Genomic DNA, 19,839 nt, shown 5'->3' with positions numbered 1-19,839 from the left:
AAGCTGACATTCAGAGCTTTCCAACCATATATGATAGTATATATTGGGCATAAAATTGGCAACATGACAAGAGGATAAAGTTGGCACCATAAATGTGCATAAGGGAGGCCAACGTTAGGGTCAAAGTTAGACCCCTAACGTTGGCACCAACGTTCATACCAGCAAGTTTTGTGGGCTGCTATGAAAAGTTGGAGCCAAAGTTAGACCCCTAACTTTAGCTCCAACTTTTGGTCCAACTTTTGCAAACTCAACCCGGTTCAATTCGGTTCCTCTTCAAACTCCAAGAGCAATCAACCAAGGCCTTTATCAACCCAATTCCATCAAGAGCAAGGGCCCAAATGATCATCACTCAAACGCACAAGAAATAGATAAAATAGGAATTTCATTTAATTGTAATTTGTTTTTAATTTCATTTTCATTTCCATTTTGTAAAGCCTATATAAGGCATCATTTTCATATTTGTGAGGAGGCTGGCTCCACGAGGGAGCATTAGGATTTGAGAGCTCTCTCTTAGTTTTCAATTTCGTTTTGAATCTTAGGTTGAGAATTGAAGAAATTCTGTTTCAATCTCACCTTGAAAATTTTCTTGTTTACTTTCTCTGCACAATTGAATTTCCATTCCTGTTTACTACTTCACCTTCTCTTGGCTTCTGCAATTTACTTTTCTTTAATTTCTCTTGCAATTGTTCAAAGCTTTGATTTACTGCTTTCATTTAATTTCCCTGCACCCAATTCCCTTTACTTTCATGCAATTTACATTTCTTGCTCTTTAAGTTTCAATGCAATTTACTCTCTGCACTTTAATTTTCCTTGTCATTTACATTCTGTTGGCTTCAATGGTCACTCAAATCACTCAATGTTAGCTTGACTAAACTAATCACCCACTAAAATTGCTTGACCCATCAATCCCTGTAGGGATCGACCTCACTCCCGTGAGTTATTATTACTTGATGCGACCCGGTGCACTTGCCGGTTAGATTTGTGTGTTTTGGGAGAAAATTATTTTTCACCAAAATACTCATCACTTGCCTAGCGTTGCCTTAATGAACGCCACATTTGGTAATGTAACGCTTTTCTGGTTCTTTCCTTTCTTCATCATTTCTTCACCTACAAGCAACCAAACAACTAATCAAAGTCCCACTAAAATCACTAGATCTTTGCATCATTTATAAAATCAATTAATTCTAGCATAAAACCTATGATTTTGTGTAAAATAAATGATGTTTGATTGATTCAACATAATTATGAAAATCCACTCCAATTACTTACTTATTGTGCAAGAAAGTGCATAAAACCTAATAAAACAAATGAAAAATACTTGTAAAACTAGCATAAGATGACTTGTCATCACAACACCTAACTTAAATCTTGCTTGTCCCCAAGCAAGCACTAAACATGAGAAGAAATGAAATGAAACAGAGAAGCATATATCCTTATTTAGCAGGTAATTGAATTAAGACCATGGGATTTTATGCAGACAAGATGCAGCTCACTTATTCTTTGCTGATAGATAAGAGATGTTTCTTTGAGGATTCACTAGAGTTGCTGTTATAATTCCTTGCTCTTTGATTGATCCCTTTTTTTTTATTTTTTCCTTCTTTCTTTTGCTTAGAAAGCTTATTTCTCAATGATAACTCAGTGTCAAGTGTTGCAGCAGCCTTTTGGCTCAATTTTGCTCAACACTTCTTCACTACACACACTTGGCTCACATTTCCTCTTAGAAACATTGATGCCCAGCACCTCTTTGGGTCATTAAATACTTTGTAACTAGGTTGCTCTTGATAATGGACTTTCGGTTGGTAATCCCAGATTAGTTAATCCAAGTTACCAAGTTTTAAAAGACTCCTCAGAACCTAATTGTCCAAGCATATCCTAGTATAAGAAGCATCACAGACATATGTCCTAAGGTTTAAGCTATTGGTGTCTAGCCTTATTATTTGTTTCTTTCTTTCTTGTTGCCAATCCTTGGCTTTTCTTTTCTTTTTCTTTCTTACTTTTCTTTGTTTTCCAAGGGATGATTATTAATGACAAGTTTTATAACAGTAGCTAAGTTCATACTACAAAGAGCATTCTATTATGTAGCTTTTATTATTGAGCTTTCCATCCAATCAAGCAATTACCACCACAAAACTTCATTCTAATTCCTAACACATGGGATAGTTACTTTCTATTTCAAACATTTTCTCTTACTGATGCAAAAGGGAGACAAGACATGAATTTAAGTAGATGAAGATGAAAGCAAGCATTTACACTAGTGCAGACATCAAAGTTTGCATTATTTGAACTAACATCAAAGTAAACAGCAACTTCTCATTCAGACTATTTCAAAGCAGAATGAATTTTGTGACAATATAACCTCTTAGGAGTGTCTTGTAGCTTTCCTTTTGTCATCATCATCTTTTATTTGTGCATTTCCCTTTATGATGATTCTTTTAAGATGCTGAGTGTCTTTTCTGCACAATTATCAAAAGTTGCTTGTTTTTCCAAGCACTTAGGCAAATGGTTAGCATGAATGAACTATTATAATTTCTTGAACTTACTTTGGTGAGGAAACACCAAACTTAGTCCCTTGCTACTGTTTATGATGCATCAGTTACATGAAACAATGTGCTTTTGCTAAAGGTAATAAAACTAACGACTAGAAGACAGACAATGGTTTAGTGATTTCCCTGATTGCTTGGAGCTAGTAACCATCTATACTGAGGGTTAAAATGTGTTTTTAAATGAGATTTTTGGTGGAACACCAAACTTAGCATCCTTCATTCACCCTTGAATCATTTTAGTGTGCAACACCAAACTTAGCTCCTTGCAATACAGATAAATCTACTTAACCTTTTTATTGAAATAGTTTAGGAGAAGAAAACTACCTTTGGTTGGGTTGCCTCCCAACAAGCGCTTTTTTAATGTCACTAGCTTGACATCATTCATTCTTGCTCAGCTTAATTTCTGAATCTCCTTCTCTTTCTCCCAATGGCCTCCCAAGTAATGCTTTGCCCTGTGACCATTTGCTGTGAAATTATTTTTTGTTGCTTCATCTAGCAATTCAAGGCTTCTATAAGGAAGAACCTTTGTCACCAAGTAGGGACCAGTCCATTTAGACTTGAGTTTTCTAGGGAAAACTTTGAGTCTGGAGTTATACAAGAGTACTTGCTACCCTGGTTTGAACTCCTTCTTTGAGATCCTTTTGTCATGCCATCTCTTAGCTTTTTCCTTATATATCTTAGCATTTTCATAGGCTTCCAGTCTAAACTCATCCAACTCATTTAATTGCAATAACCTCTTCTCTCCTGCTGCTTGAGAATCAAGGTTGAGGAGTTTAGTGGCCTAGAAAGCTTTGTGCTCAAGCTCTACAGGAAGGTGACAAGACTTGCCATACAACAACTGAAAAGGAGACTTTCCAATAGGAGTTTTGAATGCTGTTCTATACGCCCAGAGAGCATCTTCTAATTTTCTGGCCCAATCCTTTCTTGTGTTCCCCACTGTTTTCTCCAAAATCCTCTTCAACTCCCTATTTGCAAGCTCTGCTTGGCCATTGGTTTGTGGGTGATATGGTGTAGCTACTTTATGCATCACCCTATATTTGTGAAGTAGTTTCTCCATATGTTTGTTGCAGAAATGACTACCACCATCACTGACAAGATCCTTAGGCACTCCATATCTAGTAAAAATGTGCTTCTTAAGGAATTGAAGGACAATTTGTGCATCATATGTGGTTGTTGCTATGGCTTCCACCCACTTTGAGACATACTCTACTGCTACAAGTATGTACTTGAAGGAATATGAGGGTAGAAAAAGGGCCCATAAAATCTTTGTCCCAAATATCAAATAGTTCTACCTCCAGGATGTAGTTATGAGGCATCTCATTCCTTCTTGTTAATCCTCCAGCTCTTTGGCACTCATTGCATTGATGAACAAACTCTCTAGCATCCTTGAATATGGTTGGCCAATAAAATCCGCTTTAAAGTACTTTGGCTGCTGTTCTTTCTGGCCCAAAATGTCCACCATAAGTTGAGTGATAAACCACTATTTTATGGTTTATCTTGTGCTCAATTGAGTGGATTTTATCAACTCTTTACCCACTTATTCATACTATTTGCATGGTTTTACATTTGCCTTCCTAATTATGTGCTATGATTGAAAACATGCTTCTTTGATCTTATATTTGCTTATTATTAATCCTCTCTTATCACCATTAGATACCTTGATATGTGTGTTAAGTGATTTCAGAGATTACAGGGCAGGAATGGCTCAGAGGATGGAAAGGAAGCATGCAAAAGTGGAAGAAATACAAGAAGCTGGAGAAATTGCTAAGCTGTCCAGCCTGACCTCTTCGCACTCAAACAGCTATAACTTTAGCTACAGAGGTCCAAATGACGCGGTTCCAGTTGCGTTGGAAAGCTAACATCCGGGGCTTCGATTTGATATATAATATGCTATAGTTCCCTTGACGCTAGGTGACGCGACCGTGTGATCCATGCGGCCGCATCGCAATGACGGAAATCAGCGTGTTTGAATTCTTCTCCAGCGATTTCCGGGCTGTTTTCGACCCAGTTCGCGTCCCAGAAAACACAGATTAGAGGCTATAAAGTGGAGGATTGCATCCATTCATAAGAAGGCTCTCATAATTCACAATTTTAGGAGTAGATGTAGTTTTTAGAGAGAGAGAGGTTCTCTCCTCTCTCTTAGGATTAGGATTTAGGACTTCTCTTAGTTTTAGGAGTGACTCTCAATCCTAGGTTCTTTATTTTTATTTAATTTATGAACTCTTCCATGTTACATATAATTTTCTTAATTAATGTTATTTGAGGTATTTCAATTCATGATTGCTTTCTTTTATTTACATGATTACTGCTTCCCATCTGAAGACATTTTTATTCCAGTAGATTTACTTTTCCCCTTTTGGTTTTGGTTAAGAAATCAGTAACTCAGGAGTTATCCAATTCAACAGCATAATTGTTAATTGTTATCTTGCCAATTGAGTTGAATTTCAATAATCCCAACTTTTTATTAGGAAATAAATAGGATTCGAAGATTAAACTAAATTGTCCCTTGACTTTCCTTTGCTTTAGTAAAGGTTAACTAAGTGGAATTAAGATTCAACTTTCATTGTTGTTGATAAGGATAACTTGGTCTGGACTTCCAATTTCTAATACCTTGCCAAGAGTTTATGTTTATTGTTATTATTTTATTCCCTCTGCCACTGCTTTTCTAACTTTTTACCTTGATCCAAAAACCCCAAAACATACCTTTGCATAACCAATAATAAGAACATACTTCCCTGTAATTCCTTGAGAAGACGACCCGAGGTTTAAATACTCGGTTATCAATTTTAAAGGGGTTTGCTACTTGTGACAACCAAAACGTTTGTAAGAAAGGTTGATTGCTTGGTTTAGTAACTATACTTACAACCAGAGTTTGCTATAACCTCTAAACCATCAATCTTCAGTTCTTCACTGAGCCATGACGGTGCCACAATATGTATCTCATCTCATTTTCAGGGATGCATATTCTAATCATCCCATCTGGACACCTGATAAACCCCGTATTTAGGGTTTATCTTGTATTGATTTTAGGGGGTTTTATGACTTTTTACCCACATTTATTCAACGAAATAGCATGGTTTCATGATTGTCTCCTAATCTGTGCTTAAGTGTGAAAACATGCTTTCTAGGTCTTTAATTAGCTAAATTTAAATCACCTTTGATTCTACTAGATGCCTTGATGTGTGTGTTAGTGATTTTAGGTTGAAAAGGCTAGGAATGGGTCAAAGGAATGGAGAGAAAAGCATGCAAATTGGAGAAATCATAAAAAGCCAAAGATTTGGAGAAAAGTCCATGGATGCGCGCGCACACTATGCCCCTACGCGCAGATTGCAGAATGCTTCAGGGACACGTAACCGTACCGTGTGTGTACGTGCCGAAGGTTGCATGTGATTTTTTAATAGAAAATGTGTCCAGTGATTTCTGAGAAGCTATGGGGCCCAGTTGCAACCAACTTTGGCGCCATAAATGCATAAAAGGACCAAGGATTGAAGGGAATCAAGACTTTTGAATCTTTAGCTCATTTTTACACATGAGGATTAGGATTAGTTAGTTTTAGAGAGAGAAACTCTCTCTTCTGTCTAGGATTAGGATTAGGTTTAGTTCTTAGATCTAGGTTTCAATTCATGCTTTCATCTCCTTTTACTTCTCAATTCTTTGTTGTTGCAATCATCATTCTTCCATTCTTTTGTTGTAATTTCCTTTATGTTGTTCCTATATTTTGTTGTAAATCTACTCTTGTTTCTTCTATTTTCTTTCAATTCAATATGAGGTAATTCACAATAATTATGTTTCCTTTTATTGTTGTTGTTGATTTCTTACATTCAATTGTTGTTAGATTTCATTCTAGTTATCAATTTACTATGCTTTTCTCTTTTGCCTTCCAAGTGTTTGATGAAATTCTTGGTTGAATTTTAGTATATATTTTGTTCCTCTTGGCTTAGGTAGAGTAATTAGTGACTCATGAATTATCTAATTCCTTTGTTGATTGACAATTAGAAGTTGCTAATTAATTTGGATACCACTAAAGCTAGTCTTTCCCTTGGGAGTTGGCTAGGACTTGTGGAATCAAGTTGATTCATCCACTTGACTTTCCTCCAAGGTTAGAGGTTAACTAAGTGGTAGCAATGGACAATTGTGGTCACAATTGAGGAGGATAATGAGGATATGACTTCCAATTCTCGTAACCTTGCCCAGAGTTTTCATAGTTATTAGTTTATTTTTATTGCATTTTACATTTTACATTTCTTGTCTCCTATCTCAAAAACCCCCAAAGATAACTCATAACCAATAATAAGACACTTTATCGCAATTCCTAGGGAGAACGACCCGGGGTTTAAATACTTCGGTTTATAGATTTTAGGGGTTTGTACTTGTGACAACCGAATTTTTGTATGAAAGGATTATTGTTGGTTTAGAAACTATACTTGCAACAAGAATTCATTTGTGAATTCTAAACCATCAAAAATCCGTTCATCAAAATGGCGCCGTTGCCGGGGAGTTGCAATGGTGTTGTGTTATTGGTTGTATATATGTGAATATTGTGAGTACGTTTGCCTTTTGCTTCCTTGTTAGTACTTGCTAATTTTAGGATTTAATTTTCTTGCTTCTTATTTGATTTTTTGTTTTCATTTTCTCTTGCTATCATGAATTCTCATTTTGGCTATGAGTTTAGTTCTAATTGTGTTGTAGGAAATGTGAACATCAATGATGACACTCATTATAGATGGGACCAACAAAGATGGGAGGAGTCTCAAGGAATTGATTATTCTTATTGGCAACAACCTCCGGATACTTATAGGTATAATCACCATCCTAATGCATGTCAATTCAATGGCTATGGTGAATCTTTTTATGAAAATCAATTACCACCATCATAGGCCTATGAATCTTATCCTCAACATGAACCTCAACCATTCTCACAAGCGTTTCATTACCAAACATCTTCCTATCATCCATATCCATCATATGACCAATAACCCATACCATACTCTTATGACCCTTCTGAGAAAGAACCTCTAGAACCACCACAACCCTATCATGATTATTACCAAGAACCACCTCAATACACATCATCTCCATACCGTTACCAAGAAGAATCACCTTCCTACTATGAACCCTTTCTCCAAAATAATGAACCCTCTTATCCACCCCAAGCCCCAATAGATGATTCTCTTACCTTGCTACTTCAAGGACAAGCGGATATGCAAAGGAACACCCTAGATTTTGTGACTAACTTGACCAAGGTAGTGCATACTTTAGCCTACCAATGCTTGAACACTCAAGGTGCTTCCATAGCCACATGTGAAGAGTCAATTGAAGAGCATAGCATGAAGGAGAGATTGAAAACTCCGGTGAGAAATGAAGGATGTTATTTTGTATTGGAGCAACTAGAGAAAGCCATGATTGTTGAAGAAAAGGAAGAAGTGGTTGAAGATTTAGGAGATGTTGAAAGTCCATGGGAATGTAGCATCATGGAGCACTCTTCCAAGGAGCTTGATATGGCTATTGATGAGGGTGTGATAAACCACTATTTTATGGTTTATATTGTGTTTAATTGTGTGGTTTTATCATGATCCTTACCCACTTATTCATTAAATTAGCATGAAATTATAATTCCTTCCTGAATTTATAACATGTTTGAAAACTGCTTCCTAGAGACTTTAATTATGTATTTTTAATTCTCCTTTATTCCATTCGATGCCGTGATCTGTGTGTTGAGTGTTTCAGACTTTATAGGGCATGAATGAGTTGGAGATTGGAAAGGAAGCTAGCAAAAATGGAAGGAACACAAGAATTTGAGGAGATAACCAGCGAGAAGTGACGCGGTCGCATGGCTCACGCGACCGTGCGAAGGAGAGCAAATCGCAGTGACGCGGCCGCATGGCTCACGCGGCCACGCGGATTGGAAAAGCTCAAGTGATGCGGTAGCGTGGACGACACAAACGCGTGGCAAGGAAAAGCGCGAATGACGCGTCCGCATGGATGACGCGATCGCGTGACATGTGCGATCTGCATAATCTGTAGAATTCGCTGGGGGCGAATTTGGACCTTATTTCGACCCAGTTTTTGGCCCGGAACAGCAGACTAGAGCCAGAGAATATGCAGAAACAAAAGACAACATTCATTCTACACAGTTTTCAGTTTTAGATCTAGTTTTACTCCTTTAGGTTTTTCTCTCTAGGTTTCAGAATTTCAATTTTTAATTGGTCTTAGCATTGGAACATTGAGAAGAGTTATTTTCTCATCAAGACTTCGTCATTCTAGTTCGTTCTCTTAACTTGGTTTTATTCTTCCATGTTCTTTGCTTTGTTCAATTTTGTCATTTGAATACTTTCATGATTATTTAATACAAGGATTATTTCTTCCATTTTAATTTATTTTCCATTCCAATAATCATGTCTTCTTTTAATTCTCTTTCATATGTTATGGATTTATTATTTACAATGAGCGAGTAGTTTCTTCACTTGATGGGGAGTTAATTGAAAGGAACTCTTGAGTTGGAAGGATTGAAAGAGAATTTGTAATTGGGTTAACTATTGGATTGCTATCCAGTCACTAACACCAATCCCTTTGAACTAAGTGGGTTGTAACTCGTGAATAGATCTAGCATTCTAACATGTTTGACTTTCCTTTACCTAGTAAAGGATAACTAAACAGAACAACCATTAATTATAAATTAATCTTGAAATCATCCCATCAATAATAGAGATTCCAACTAATCAACTCCCAGTCAAGGCTTTTATTCATATTATTTAAATTTTTTCAGTTTAATTTTCCATCTACTTAACTCAACCTTTTGGAACATCTGATTAATAAAATAGCACACTTTTCTACAACTCGTTAGGAGACGACCTGGGACTCCAACTCCCAGTAATTTTTAAATTTAAACTCTCTATGACATATTTCTAAATTGATAGGCAGATTTTCGGTGAGTTAAGAACTATACTTGCAACGTAACTATTTTAATAATTTTTAATTCACCAACTTCTGTCCCTCATCAATTTTTGGCACCGTTGCTAGGGAGTTGCAATAGAGTGCTAAAGTTATTAATTAGAATTTATTTATTTGCATTTTATTTTATTTTGCTACTATGAGCTGCATGTTTCTTTCGTCAAATGACGCGTTCACTTCCTGATCTGCGCTTGCTAATATTCGATCCTGAAATTGAAAGGACTATTTCACGAATAAGGTGAGAACAGCGTCGGTTAGTCCGCTCTGAGGGCGGATCTGAAAGTGAACTTGAGGAAGAAACCAGCTAGGAAAGTTACCATCCAGGAGGAAGGAGCCCCTGATTTTACAATGCAACCGTTTCAAGCGCATCATCCAGCGGTAGCTACAGATTTTGAAATAAAGACCGCACTGCTAAATTTGATGCCCAAGTTTCATGGCCTACCTGCTCAAGAGCCTATCAAGCACTTGAGAGATTTCCAGGCAGCCTGTTCTACTGTCAGGCGTGATGGTACTGATGAAACTTCAATTTTGCTGAAATCTTTCCCATTTTCTCTCGAGGGAAAAGCAAGAGAGTGGTACTACACTCAACCTCTAGCAAATGTATCCAACTGGGATACACTCAGAAAGGAGTTTTTGGAGAAATTCTTCCATCTGAAGTTATTGATAAACTGAGGAAGGATATTTCCACAATTGTTCAGGATGACAATGAGACTCTCTTTAAATACTGGGAGCGCTTCAATAATCTTCTGGAAGCATGCCCCCACCACATGATTGACAAGATAGTGTTACTTAGCTATATCACACAGGGCATGAGGCCCCAAGATAAGACCACATTGGAAAGTGCCAGCAATGGGTCTATGAAGAAGTACAAGACCACTGATGAGGCTTGGCAATTGATCAGTGATTTAGCTGAATCTACTAGGAACCACAGGCAAAAGTAAGGCCGTTCAAAAGCCGTTGCAGAAGTATCCTCTAACAGAGAGACTGCGGCTCTAGCTCAGAGTATATGTGAGATGACCAACTTGTTGAAGCAGATGCAATTGAATCAACAACAAGCTTAGCAAGCTCAACCTCCCTCGCCACAGTAAAACCAACAATTAGTCCCGCAAAGAATTTATGGAATCTGTGCTGATTATAAGCATTACACTGATGAATGCCCGCAGCTCCAACAAGAAGACAACATGGTGGCATCCACTCATAACTTCTATGACCGCCCCAACCAAGGGTACAATCAAAGTGAAAATAATAACCATGGATGGCAGGACAATTCTTACCAGAATTGGAGGGACAACAATAACAGAGGAGGCCGAGATAATCAGGGAAATCAAAGGTGGAAAAATAACAACAACAGGCAGCAGAATCAACCTTACAAAGCACCTCACCTGAGGCAAAACCAAGGACCACAGAATAATCAACAGCAGACCTCTCAATTTACTCATTCTTCTTTATCTCCTAATGAAGAGCTACTACAATCTTTTGAGCGAAGACAACAGACCATGGAAAATAACATGATGAATAGTATTAATGCCAGTCTGAATGGTCTCACCTCTACTTTGCAAGCTCTTATGTCACAGATTGGATCAACGCAAAATTCCAGTAACCAACCTTCAAGCTCCACTAGAATCCCCTCTCAACCATTACCCAATCCAAAGGGAAGCATTAATGCCATCACCCTAAGGTCTGGAACCACACTGCAGGAGAGGAATCAGGAGGAACCAAGCCCACCAGAACACACCTCAGCTGAAGAGGTAGTAGAAATAGAAGATGTTGAAGAGGAAGAGGACATACAGGACATAGCTGAAGAAGAAATAGCTCAACCACAGGAGGAAGCACCAAAAGGTGCAAACACCACAGAAAACACTACTCCTATTCCATTTCCACAACTTGCAAGGAAGCCCAGGAAGCAGCTGAAACCCGACCCCAAAATGGTAGAAATATTCAAAAAGGTTGAGGTAACTGTTCCTCTTTTTGATGTTATTCAGCAGGTACCTAAATATGCAAAGTTTCTAAAAGACTTATGTATCCATAAAGACAAAATTAATGAATTAGAAACTATTCCTTTAGGTAGTTCTATATCTGCTTTAATGGGAGGATTACCTGAAAAATGTAGTAATCCAGGTCCTTGTATAGTTAGCTGTACTATTGGTGGTGTAGTAATTTATGATTGCATGTGTGATTTAGGAGCATGTGTCAGTATAATGCCTTTGTCTATATATGATATTTTGAGGCTCCCTCCCTTAAAAAGGTCGGCAGCTCGTTTTGTGTTAGCAGATAAAAGCATTATTACAGTGGCTGGAGTTGCTGAAGATGTTTTGGTGAACATTAAAGGGCTTACATTTCCCACTGATTTTTATATCTTGGAGATGCCCCATAATGATTCAGATAAGCCATCATCAATCCTACTTGGAAGACCATTCCTGAAGACATCAAAATTCAAATTGGATGCTTTTTCAGGAATATACTCCTTTGAAATAGATGGCCACATAGTAATCTTCAATCTGAATGGAGTCATTGACAACCCCCAGAAGATTGTTCTATCTTCCAGTGTGATGTCATAGATGAAAGTTTAGCTGAAGTTCACAAGGAAGAGTTTGAAGAGAGGCACACTGGACAAGGTCCAAGTGTGGGGACCCTTTTAACTGACAATGAGGGCACTTCGCCATTTTCACAAGCCCCAGATAATCCAGAGCCTGCTCATGATCAGAAGTTAGAATTGAAACCCCTCCCTCCACATCTCAAATATGCTTATCTCGAAGATGAGCAGAGGTTTCCAGTTATCATTGCAAGGGAACTTACTTCTCAACAAGAAGAGCAGTTACTTGATGTATTGAGGAAGCATAAGAAGGCAATTGAGTGGAGCTTGGCAGACATAGTAGGCATCAACCCTCAAGTATGTGAGCACATAATATTTTTAGAAGAGGGAGCAAGACCTGTCCGTCAACCCCAAAGAAGATTGAATCCCACCATCTTGGAAGTTGTCAAAAAGGAAGTGACCAGACTATTGGAAGCAGGTATCATATATCCCATTTCAGACAGTGAATGGGTAAGCCCAGTACAAGTGGTGCCCAAGAAGTCTGGAGTCACTACAGTGAAGAATGAGCATGGAGAGCTCATAGCAACTAGAGTTCAGAATGCTTGGAGAGTCTGCATTGATTACAGGTGTCTCAACCAAGCTACCCGTAAGGATCACTACCCACTTCCATTCATTGATCAAATGCTGGATCGCCTGTCAGGTAAATCACATTATTTCTTTTTAGATGGTTACACAGGTTATTTCCAGATTCATATAGCTCCTGAGGATCAAGAAAAGACTACTTTTACATGTCCTTTTGGGACTTATGCTTACAAGAGAATGCCCTTTGGCTTGTGCAATGCACCAGCTACTTTCCAAAGGTGCATGATGAGTCTTTTCTCTGATCTTATTGAGGACTGTATGGAAGTTTTTATGGACGATTTTAGCGTTTATGGTGATTCTTTTAGCCTTTGCTTAGATGGATTATCTAGAGTATTAGATAGATGTGTTAATACAAACCTTGTATTAAATTTCAAAAAATGTCACTTTATGGTAAAACAAGGAATTGTATTAGGACATGTGGTATCTAATAATGGCATTTCTGTAGACCCAGCAAAGGTGAATGTTATTTCTAGTTTACCTTACCCCTCTTCTGTGAGGGAAGTCCGTTCGTTCCTTGGCCATGCAGGTTTTTATAGGAGATTTATTAAGGACTTTAGTAAGGTCGCACTTCCCTTATCCAGATTACTGCAGAAGGATATTGAGTTTGAGTTCAGTGAGGATTGCAAACAAGCAATTGATAAGCTGAAGACTACTTTGACTCAAGCTCCAATTGTGAGAAGACCAGACTGGAGCCAGCCATTTGAAATCATGTGCGATGCTTCCAACCATGCAGTAGGAGCAGCGCTGGCTCAGCGTGAAGGTAAGGATCCTTTCATTATTGCTTATGCATCTAAGACTTTAGACAATGCCCAGTCCAACTATACTACTACTGAAAAAGAGCTTTTTGCTATTGTTTTTGCTCTGGATAAATTCCGAGCTTATTTACTTGGTACTAGAGTAGTAGTGTATTCGGACCATACAGCTTTAAAGTATCTATTAGCTAAAAAGGAGTCCAAACCAAGACTTATACGTTGGATACTGCTGTTACAAGAATTTGATTTAGAAATAAAGGATAGGAGTGGTAATCAGAATTTAGTGGCAGACCACTTGAGTCGCCTTGAGGATATTAAGGATGATTCTACTCCTATAGATGATAATTTTTCTTTTGATAACCTGCAAACAATATCTGAGGTAGTCCCTTGGTATGCACCTGTTGCTAATTATTTAGTTAGCCGCACATTTCCTCCAAATTTTTCTAAGCATCAAAGAGACAAGCTGAAAAGCGAGTCTAAATATTATATATGGGATGACCCATATTTATGGAGATGTGGCGCTGATCAAGTAATTAGACGTTGTGTGCCTCAATCAGAATTCCAGTCCATTTTAGAGGCCTGTCACTCATCTGAGAGTGGAGGACATTTTGGCCCTCAAAGAACAGCTAGAAAGATCTTAGACTATGGATTCTGGTGGCCTACTCTTTTTAGAGACGCTGTTGAGTTTTGTAAATCTTGTCTCCCATGCCAGAAATTTGGCAACATATCTAGGAGAGATGAGATGCCTCAACAAATTATGTTTTTCTGTGAAATTTTTAATGTTTGGGGCATTGACTTCATGGGTCCATTTCCAAATTCTAATGGATATTTTTATATATTGTTAGCTGTGGATTATGTTTTCAAATGAGTGGAAGCAATTCCTACCCGCACTGATGATGCTAACACTGTTGTTTCCTTTGTGAAAAACCATATTATATGTCGCTTCGGATCACCACGAGCAATCGTGAGTGATCAAGGCACCCATTTTTGTAACGGGAGACTGACAGGATTAATGAAGAAGCATGGGATAATTCATAAAGTTGCAACAGCTTACCATCCCCAAACTAATGGGCAAGCCGAGGTGTCAAACAGAGAAATTAAGCGTATCTTGCAAAAGATAGTAAAGCCTCATAGAAAAGACTAGAGCACCAGGCTACAAGATGCACTCTGGGCATATAGAACAGCATACAAGACACCCATTGGGATGATTCCTTTCCGCTTGGTTTATGGAAAAGCTTGTCATCTTCCAGTTGAAGTAGAACACAAAGCTTTTTAGGCAGTTAAGGAGTGCAACATGGGAATTGAGAAAGCCAGAGCTGAAAGGAAGTTGCAACTGCAGGAACTGGAGAGCCTTCGCCTAGAAGCTTATGAAAACTCCAGAATATACAAGGAAAAGATGAAGGTTGTACATGATCAAAACATCAAGAAGAAAGAGTTCCAACCTGGGGATTTAGTCGTCCTTTACAAATCTCAACTACGGCTCATGCCAGGTAAGTTGAGATCAAGATGGGAAGGTCCATACAGAGTAGAGAAGGCCGAACCGTACGGAGTTTATCACCTAAGCCATCCTTCAAGCTCTAAACTTATTAAGGTTAATGGACAACGCCTGAAGCTATACCATGGCGAGAAGATGTAGAGAAACAAGGAGCTTGAGATCTTCCTCTTGGAAGATCCCCACATAGCAGAAGATTGAGCTAGTGGAGCATCCAACTTACGGACGTTAAAGCAAAGTGCTAGGTGGGAGACAACCTACCATGGTATGATCGTTCCTTTCTTTATTTTTAGTTTTTCCTATTCAATAACTCTTCTCTTTCTTAGTACTTTTGTGCATCTGCATTTACATGTTTTTATTTTCCAAAAAAAAAAAATTTTCGCTACGCGACGCGATCGCATCAGCGACGCGTCCGTGTCGTAAGGAGAGTAAAGACAAAAATAAAGATGAACAGAAAGTCACGCTGGAGCGTGGCTGGAGGCGTGCCAATGGCACAAATCAACCCACGCGACCGCGTCGCTGACGTGTTCGCATCGCATGGGAATCATGGCCTCCCACGCGACTGCATGCCCCAAGCAGCCGCGTGCCCTGAGTTTTCGACGTAAAAGGGTGCACAATAAAATATTGTGCGAGAGTGATGCTGGGTTGGTGCTGGAAGCACAATTCTTATCACGCGACCGCGTCACCGACGCAGTCGCGTCATCCATTTTCTGACGCACACTCACGTGTTCACGTGACCCACGCGATCGCGCCGTCCCAATTTTGGCAAATAAATTAATTTGAACAGAGAGTTGTGCTGGTGCGAGGCTGCACTCGCGCCAGAAGCATAACATGGGTCACGCGACCGCGTGACCGACGCGATCGCGTCACCATACTTGAAGCGCATCCACGGGAACGCGTGTCCCATGCGGCCGCGTCGCATGCGCCGCACAACTCAACCCAAAATTGCCACATATCTTATCTTTCTCTCCTCCAAATCCTAATTTTTCTTTTCCCTCCTTATTTCTTCCTTCTCCCTTCTTCCTTCTATCTCGCCTATCACTCTCTCTCTCTCTCTCACCTCCATTACCAAGGTTCTATTTTCTTCTTCCTTCTTCTCTTTTCTATCATTCTTATTATTTTATATATTATTTTCTTTTTCTTTTTCTTTTTCTTTTTATTATTCATATTTTCCTTCTTCTTCTTTTCCCTTTTACATGGTATTAGAAATTTATTTGAGCCATTATTCCTCATTATATGCTTATGGATTGTTGCAATTTGTTTGACAATTATTATTTTTAAGGGATTGCTTGCATGTTCACCTTCATACTTTCTATATCTTATTTACCATGCATGCCATGTGTTTGTGAAAAAGCCCATATAGCATTATGCACTTTTCTACATTACTTTACTCTACTATTCAATGCTTGTTTTTCACAAATTTTCTTTACTATTATTTTAACTGAATTTAATTGTCAATACAAACATTTTGGCTTGTTACAACTGATGCTTGGTCAATGCTACTCATGCCCTTTTTCGGCATGCCAATAAACACCTTGCATCTACTTATCTTTCGGTGCACTGACTATTTTTCATTGTTGGATTTTCACATGTACTCGAGAGCCTGTGCTAATGTCATCTACATCCTAATGTGCATCCATCACCACTCTTCCATTCTCTTCCTTGCTATATATCTATTTGAATTTAATTTACTTTCTCCTCTCTTTTTAGGATGGCCACCAAGAAAGGAAAGGAGAAAGCAACTCCTAAACCCCTAGCAAGAAGAGGCACTAAAAGAGCATCAGTGGCAGAGCCGTCTTCAACCGCGGTCAAGCCCTCAACAAAAAGAGTTAAGAGGATAATAAAGGTTGATGACAAAGAAAAAGCCTTTCCAGCAAAGGAAACTGCGCGATTTCCCAATCGCTACTGTGAGCAGATGTTTCCTATCCTGGCAGAAAGGAACTATAACAATGAATACCTTATTGTCCTCCCGTCCAATATTGCTACCTTTGTTGAGCCGCAAATTGAACGAAGACAATGGGGTTTCCTACGGAGATAGCCAAGGCAGGTCAATCTTTCTTGGGTAGTTGAGTTCTACTCTAACTTCTACATGCCAACCCTGCAGTCTGTTTATATCCGGCAAAAGCAAGTCCCCATTACAGAAACGGCTATTCAGCAAGCTCTGAGTCTTCCCCCTATTCCAGAAGGAATGGACGCCTTCCAAGAAGTCGCACTTAAGTGCCAGAGGTACCAATTTGACTGGGACTCCGTTCTCGGAGTTATCGCATTACCTGGCAGCCGTTGGATCTACGGATACCACCATACCCGCCCTAAGGGAATCTTGGCTTCAGCACTTACCTTGGAGGCTCGTGTATGGGCACAGATCATGTCCCATTACGTCTTTCCGAGCACTCATGAGTCCTCCTTCACTGCGGACATGGCTGTTCTACTATGGTGCATCCTTACAGACCAACCCCTGAATCTCTCAAGACATATTCAGAATGCTATGGGACACGTATAAATTGCGGGCAACTTACCTTTCCCTGCCTTGGTCTCAGATCTTGTCTCAGTAGCCGGAGTCTCCTACAGAGCTGGGGACACCAAAGCCGTGCTTCCACGGGATAATCAGTATGTCCCTAACGGGAAATACCTCAGACTTCCAGCAGCCACTACAAATCTTCCTACTGCTCCAGTTGAAGATAATCCTTCTTCAACACCACAAGCACCTACAACTGATGAATTGCTCCAGCAGATAATCACAAGGTTGGATCGGCAAAAACACAAAGCTAAGTTGAGAGAGCGCCGTAACAACCGAAGATTCAAACACCTCAAGGAGCTACTTAGAGGAGATCGCAGAGACTCAGACACCCCGGAATCCACTTCTTTTACTAGCATAGGAAGCCATGATGGTTCCGATTGTGGAGATACTGCTACCAGCCCACCCCTGCTCCTGACAGACGGCACCGAGGACGGTGCAAAGCCTTAAGTGTAGGGAGGTCGGTTAGTACCTGACTTCCGGAGGTAATTTCTCTTCTCTAGCACCAATAATTAGGATATTTTAGTTAGATTTTCTTTCTTCTATAGAGTAGAATAAATTGCATAGGTTAGGATAGTTGCATGCATGTTCTACTTGATTGAAAAGACAATAAGTTTTTTTTAAGACTCTATCTTTGGAACAAAATTTCACTAATTTTTCAAAATTTTTATGATAAATTTGCTTGAGTTGTATTTGGAACATGATATTGAGCTAAAGAACACACAACCTGTGAAAGATTTGAGCCTTTATGTATGGTTACATTATTTAACCATAATTATTTCATCCTTGTGTGTTTACTTCTCTATGATTGTAATCCATATTTTGTTTTATCTTATATGTCCAATATTTATTATATTTGCATGCTTGCACATGATTGAGGCCATTATTTGTTTAAACTCACTTATCCAAATTAAGCCTACCCTTTTCAATTACCTTTGTTAACCACTTTGAGCCTTTAAATCCCATTTGTTCTATATTTTACCACATTACTAACCTTAAGCTGAAAAACAATTGTATATCCCAAATTGAATCTTTGGTTAGCTTAAGATAGAATTGTGTGTGCTAGTTAAGTATGGAAAATTGTGGGAACAAAAGTTGTTAAGGGAACGTGTCATGAGAATTTAATGGAAATTTGGATACCTACTCATGTGAAACTATAAGAATTAAAAATCTATGTGCATTAATAAGCTATATTTATTTTAATGCCAATATATATATATATATATATAAGGGGACAAAATTATCCCAATGTTAAATTCAGAATTCAAAGATCAATGCACATATGATAGAATCAAATACAAAGTTGATACATGAGTATGGATTGAAAAAGAGAATTCTGGGTAGCTAGGTATGAACTTTAAGATTACATTAAAAATATACAAGTTGGGTTGGAGCTTGGGTTAATTAAAGATTCAATTTATTAGCTCACTTGACCAAATGTATACCCCTACCTGTACCTTAGCCCCATTACAACCTTGAAAAGACCTCATGATGTTTGCATTGGTATATTAACTGTTGTTGATTGGTTAGGAGAATAACAAAAGTTAGAAAGCATGATTAGAGAAGGATAGAGTGATTACCCTATACACTAGAGATTAGAGCATACATACATTATCAGTGAGGGTTCAATGCTTGAATTTTCATGTTCCCTGCTTTCATGAGCTATCTTCTTGCACTTTTATCTGTTTTATCGTATAATGATAGAATTAGTGGAATTTGATTTGTAATTGTTTTGAAGAGCTTATTTACTTTTGATCAAGTGGAGCAAGAATCATATAGTTGCATTTATTTATATATATATATATATATAGGCTTGCATTGCATTTCATGAGTTTCTACATGTTCATACTTATTTCCTTATCTCCTTCAATTAAGCATGAGGACATACTAATGTTTAAGTGTGGGGAGGTTAATAAACCACTATTTTATGGTTTATATTGTGTTTAATTGTGTGATTTTATCATGATCCTTACCCACTTATTCATTAAATTAGCATGAAATTATAATTCCTTCCTGAATTTATAACATGTTTGAAAACTGCTTCCTAGAGACTTTAATTATGTATTTTTAATTCTCCTTTATTCCATTTGATGCCGTGATCTGTGTGTTGAGTGTTTCAGACTTTATAGGGCATGAATGAGTTGGAAATAGAAAAGGAAGCTAGCAAAAATGGAAGGAACACAAGAATTTGAGGAGATAACCAGCGAGAAGTGATGCGGTCGCATGGCTCACGCGACCGCGCGAAGGAGAGCAAATCGCAGTAACGCGGCCGCCTGGCACACGCGGCCGCGCGGATTGGAAAAGCTCAAGCGACGCGGTAGTGTGGACGACGCAAATGCGTGGCAAGGAAAAGCGCGAATGACGCGTCCGCATGGATGACACGATCGCGTGATATGTGCGATCTGCATAAT

This window comes from Arachis hypogaea, chromosome 18 (assembly GCF_003086295.3).
Source record: "Arachis hypogaea cultivar Tifrunner chromosome 18, arahy.Tifrunner.gnm2.J5K5, whole genome shotgun sequence".
Lineage (NCBI taxonomy): Eukaryota > Viridiplantae > Streptophyta > Magnoliopsida > Fabales > Fabaceae > Arachis > Arachis hypogaea.
Note: the sequence above shows the minus strand (reverse complement) of the source record.